This window comes from Molossus molossus, unplaced genomic scaffold (assembly GCF_014108415.1).
Source record: "Molossus molossus isolate mMolMol1 unplaced genomic scaffold, mMolMol1.p scaffold_m16_p_5, whole genome shotgun sequence".
Lineage (NCBI taxonomy): Eukaryota > Metazoa > Chordata > Mammalia > Chiroptera > Molossidae > Molossus > Molossus molossus.
Window position 1 is genome coordinate 96,217,240 of NW_023425388.1, and position 6,000 is coordinate 96,223,239.

Consider the following 6,000-nt stretch of genomic DNA (forward strand, 5'->3'; position numbering starts at 1 on the left):
CCCTACTGGGGATGGGGCCCACAACCCAGGCATGTGCTTTGACCAGGAATTGAACTGGGACCTCTCAGTCCATGGGAAGATGCTCAATCCACTGAACCACACCGGCCTACCCAGAATAAGATTTTATATGTGTACATATAATCAAAATTCCTAGCACAGGTGCTTATTTAGTGTTTTAAAGTTTGATTATCAGTTCAATTGGTGACAGAAATTGTTGAGCATCATCCTAGATTTTGCAGAGAACAACAACAATAAATAGATGCCATAGTCTAAAGAGGGTCAGGGAGTAAAAAAAAATAATAATAATTAGAGCATAATGCACTTTTGTACGTGACATAGGTGTATAAATAAGAGGGAGAAAGGAGTGACCATCTCCTTCTGTAGCAGTAAAAGTGAGCTTTGTGGAAGAGGTAAAACTTATGCAAAGTATCAAAGTCCAAACTGGACATCACTGTCAAAATTCTGGGTAGATAGCCCTGGCTGGTTTGGCTCAGCGGTTAGAGCATGGGCCCGTGGTCCAGAGAGACCTGGGTTCGGTTCTCGCTAAGGGTATGTACCTCAGTTGCAGTTTGTCCCCGGCTATGGTTGGGTCATGCGGGAGGCAGCCACTCGATGTGTCCCTTTTACATTGACGTTTATCTCTCTCTCTCTCTCCCTCTCTCCCCTTCCCACTCTACCTGAACAAAAAATGGGAAAATGTCCTTGGGTGAGGATAAAAAAAAAATTGGGGAAGATAATTACTTAAAGCACTTCCACAGAACTAGAATGGAAAGTATTGGTATTGCAAGTAATTAGGGATTTATTTCTGTAGTAATTTTGTATTAAATTAATAAAATATAATCAAAATGAGCTATATAAGAAAATGCAACAAATTAACTTAAACCAATAATCTTATATCTGTACCAATATGTGTACAGCCTATTTATATTGAATATCAAAAACATATTAAAGAGTCATAATTTGAGAAAACTATTTTTTAAATGAACAAACAAAATTATTAGGGAGTTCCTAAAATTATTATTAAATATACCATGATGTACATATGAAAGACAAAGGTTTTGTTCATTTTAGCTCTTGTGAAAACATCACTTTTCATTTTAAAGTAACCAAGTTATTTAAGGATTTTAATATTAAAACTTCTTATAGGTATTTCTAATTTTGTAAGCATTCTTTTAGTTATTTATTGGGGCTACTATTATATGAAATAGAAAGAAATGTGTTTTAAATGGGTTATAAAAGATGCTTTTATTGACAACTTCATACTTATCACCTTGTTTGACGCCATCACCATTGTGTCTCATGATATAGCAAAGAGTCAGGAATAATTTGCTAACTGATCTCCTCTAGAACGACCTTCAGGACCATGGTACTATTATACTCAGGCCAAGTGAGGCGCACATCCTCTCCTTGCATCTGTGCACTTCTCAATGAATCCGCCTTCTTAATCTCCTCACCAAAACGTGAGCTCAATGACCTGTAGCCCTGTGTCTGATTTACCAGTTTCTGGTAAATAACAAGTACCCAAGATGCTCAATAAGTGAGTGAAAATGTTTTCTCAGGCAGAATCACCTAATGACTTTAATGACTAATCATAAAAATTAATGATTTTGCATACCACTACCGGTATTGTCCCTTTGATACTCATACTCTTATATACTTCTATCAAAATTACCTTCCATTTTATAGTTAAGAAACATAAATTTATAAGAATTTAGAGGCTTGTATAAAATCATATATATTAGCTTATGACTCCACATTGAACTTTTATACTACTCTCAAGTAATCCTAGAAAGAATAATTATGACATAAAAATAAACATTTCTCATAACATCAATTATTTGCATATATTTTTTAATTCTCACCTGAGGACATGTTTTTATTGATTTTTAGAGAGAGAGAGAGACATAGATGTGAGAGAGAAACATCGATTGGTTGCCTCTCCTACACCTCACTTATTTGCTCTGACCAGGGATTAAACCCCAAACCTAGGTATGTGCTGTGACTGGGAAACAAACAATCTTTTTTGGTGTACAGAAGGATGTTCCAACCAACTGAGCCACCTGGCCAGGGCTCCATGTATATTTTTAGAGTTTACTAAGCACTGATGCATGTGTGATATAATTTTAGGTACATAAGAAACCATGAGTTTGACAGATCACACACCATAAATATATGCATTTTTTAAGAAGTAACTGAAGGGTTACTTCATCAGGACAACGTCATCGATTCTGTTAGAGTTGGCCATACCTTCCGCTAGCGTACATTTGTAATACTTACATATCTCAAACTTGGATTTTTGAAGATTAATTAAAATTACTTGACTCCAGGTTTGTTTTCCCCATTTAGTCATGATGGGTTTGATGTCAGGAATCTTGTGCACTTTCTTTTTATTTTATCCAATTAACTACTAAATCTGTATATTGCTGTATTTATCAGAAAATACATTATGGTTCAATTCTTCCATCACATATGCTAGAAATTTATAAATTTAATTACCTGTATATAAGAAAACATTTGCCGTGCACACATATAAAGCTAGATGCTGAAGAAAACATAAGAACAACAACAAAAAAGACTTCCGGTCAAGATGGCAGTGTAGGTAAATGCAGTATAGCGTCCTCCCACAACCACATCAAAGTTATAACTAAACTACAGAACAACCATCATTCAAAACTGCCTGAAATTGAGCTGAATGGAAGTCCTACAACTACGACATTAAAGCAGCAGCCACATCGAGACGGGTAGGAAGGGCAGAGGTACTATGGGCTGGTCCCACACCTGCATGTGACAGATAAATCAGGAGGACACCTCAGCTGGGAAGGTCATCCCGGAGGAGTGAGGGGTCCCCATCCCACGCCAGGCACCCCACCCAGCGTTCCAGTGCCAGGAGGAGAATCCCTATAAATTCTGGCTGGAAAAACCAGCAGCAACTGAGGCTGAGGGAAGCTGAGGCAGCTGGAGCCCCAAGCAGCTCCTCTTAAAGGGCCCATGTACGGACTTACTCAGAATTGCACCACTCCAGGCTCCACCTTGGGGGAGGCAGCTTGAAAGCCACCAGAGTCAACTCAGGAAAAAACTGAGTTGTTTGGTATTGGAGTGAGGGCTGGAGAGGGGGTTTTCTCTTGGACAGATGTGCTGTCAGAATCCTTTGTTCCTTTGGTGAGCCCTTCACTGGGATGGCTGACTGCAGCCATATCTGGGACTCCAGCAACCTGGCTCACACTATTTGCCCCACCCTGGTGATTCCCTGAGGCCCTGCCCCATCCAACTTTCAGGCCCACCCAAGCTGTTGCCAGTTGCTTTACCATAGGATTGGTCTATCTTGGATCCTGCTTCAAGTTTTCCTAAATTCTTTCCAACAAGCAGCATCTGGTCTCAGCCAGCCTCATACCTCTTGCTAAGTAACACATACAAACAAACACAGGGAGGCAGCCAAAATGAGGAGACAAAGAAACTGGTTCCAAATGAAAGAACAGAACAAAACTTCAGAAAAAGAACTAAGCAAAATGGAGATATGCTACCTAACAGATGCTGAGTTCAAAATATTGCTTATAAGGATGCTCAATGGATTTAGTGAGCACCTCAATGAACTTAGTGAGGGCTGCAAGAGCATAAAAAAGGACCAGTCAGAAATAAATGAGGAATTAACTGAAATAAAAAATAATTTACACAGATTCAATAGTGGAGTAGGTAAAGCCAAGAAGCATACCATCGATTTGAAATACAAGGAAGCAAAAAACACCCAATCAGAATAGCAAAAAAAAAGAATAAAAAAAAAAATTGAGGATATTGTAAGGAGCCTCTGGGACAACTTCAAGAGTGCCAACATTTGCATCTTGGGGGTGCCAGAAGGAGAAGAGAGAACACAAGAAATCAAAAGCCTGTTTGAAACAATAATGGCAGAAAACGTTCCTAACTTGGTGAAGGAAACCGACATAAAGGCCAGGAAGCATAGAGAGTCCCAGACAAGATGAACCCCTAGAGGCCTACACCAAGATACATCATCATCAAAATGCAAAAGGTTCAAGACAAAGAGAGAATCTTAAGAGCAGCAAGAGAAAAGCAGTTATTTACCTACAAGGGAGCCCCCATAAGACTGTCAGCTGATTTCCCAGAAGAAACTTTGCAGGCCAGAAGGGAGTGGCAAGAAATATTCAGAGTGATGAAAAGCAGGAACCTACAACCAAGATTACTCTATCCTGCAAAGCTGTCATTTAGAATCGATGGCTTTTCCCAGACAAGGAAAAGCTAAAGGAGTTTATCACCACAAAATAATTATTATATGAAATGCTGAAGGGTCTTCTTGAAGAAAAAGACAAAAAAATATGAACAAACAAAACGGCAATGAATACATATCTACGACAATTTTGTCTAAAAACAAAATGTACAAGCAGAACAGAAACATTCTTATAGACACAGAGAAATATGGTTGGTTGCCAGATGGGAGGGGGGATTAGAGGAATGGGTTAAAAAGGTGAAGGGATTAAAAAATACAAATTGGTTGTTAGACTAAAACACCTGAAAAAGAAGGGGGTTTGGGAAATAGGAAGAAATAAACCAAAGAACTTATATGTATATATGCATAACCAATGGACACAGACAACAGTGTGAGGAAAGGCAGGAGGTGGGAAGAAATGGGGAGAAGGGGGTCAATGGGGGAAAAAGTTAGGAATATCTGTAATACATTCAAGAATAAAGATAAGTTAAAAAAATAAATAATTCAAATAAATTAATATAATTATAATTCAATACATGAATACATCAAACAGTTAAAAGTCAAAGCTTGCTAGGTAAAAAATATAACTCGCTTGAAGTAATAAATTCATTAATTGTGAAATTTCTCATTAGTATGTAATAGAAGCATAGAAACAGTATTTTACTATTCATTTATTTTCTTTTAATATTTAAAATCTCCTATTTGTATTCTGTGTGTGTGTGTGTGTGTGTGTGTGTGTATCCATGATATATTGCCCCTTTAATCAAGGGTGATAATAATTAACTTCTTGAGTTCATCATGCATTAGTGCCTAATATAGTTCCCATGCTGAAAAAAAAAAGAATAAAAATATATTAATTTGTAAAAGTTTGTAAATATTATATGTAATAAAAATAAGACTGTAAAATATATAATGAGAGAATTAGGGAGATTCCAAAATGGCAACGGAGTGAATGGAAACTACACAGACTATCTCCCAGGACCAAATTGGAATTACAATGAAAAGAAAAACAAATCATCAGGAAAAAGCAACACAAAATCAGCTTGTGAGGACCATAACACAAGGGACACTGACTCGATCCTGGTAGGATTGTGGAGGCGCAAGAGGGGGGCTGTGAGCCCATGGACAGCAGTGGTCTTAGCTGTGAGCAGTGCCCTTGAGGTTAAACTCCCAAGTGGCTACACAGTGCAGACTCAGGAAAGAGCACTAAAATAGCCACAGCCACTCACCTTGGGCTCCAGCAGAGGGAGGGCAGACAGAACTGGAACTGTGTGGGGACACTCGGGATTTGGAGGGCGCTTAGAACTTTTGCTGAGTTGTGGCCAAACAGGACTGTGGCCATCTTACTCCTTCTCAGGGCTCTGGGGAGAGGCAGCGGTCCCTCCCTTGAAGATTCAAACCCACCCTGTGGGCCACTGAAATGCTTATTGAGGCTCATTAACAATCAGCATCTGCACTACCCATGGGAAATCCCTTTACATTGAACACCTTAGGGAGTTTTTCATTCAACTAGGAAACCAAGGCTCTTCAAGTAACCAAGACAAATAGCCTCCAGGCAAAAAGCTAGAGGTTAACTGAACCTTTCCTGGGCTTGCAACACTATCCAGGAAAGTAAGACTTGACAGTGGTGATTAACATGGGTCCTCTCTCTCTCATCCAAACCCAGTAGAGGGAGCCACAAACAGCAGAACACCAACACCCACAGAAAAAATTTGCCAGGCTCCAAAACCCACTGAGATAGCCAAATGGTGAAACAAAGAAACAAATCCCAAATGAAAGAACAA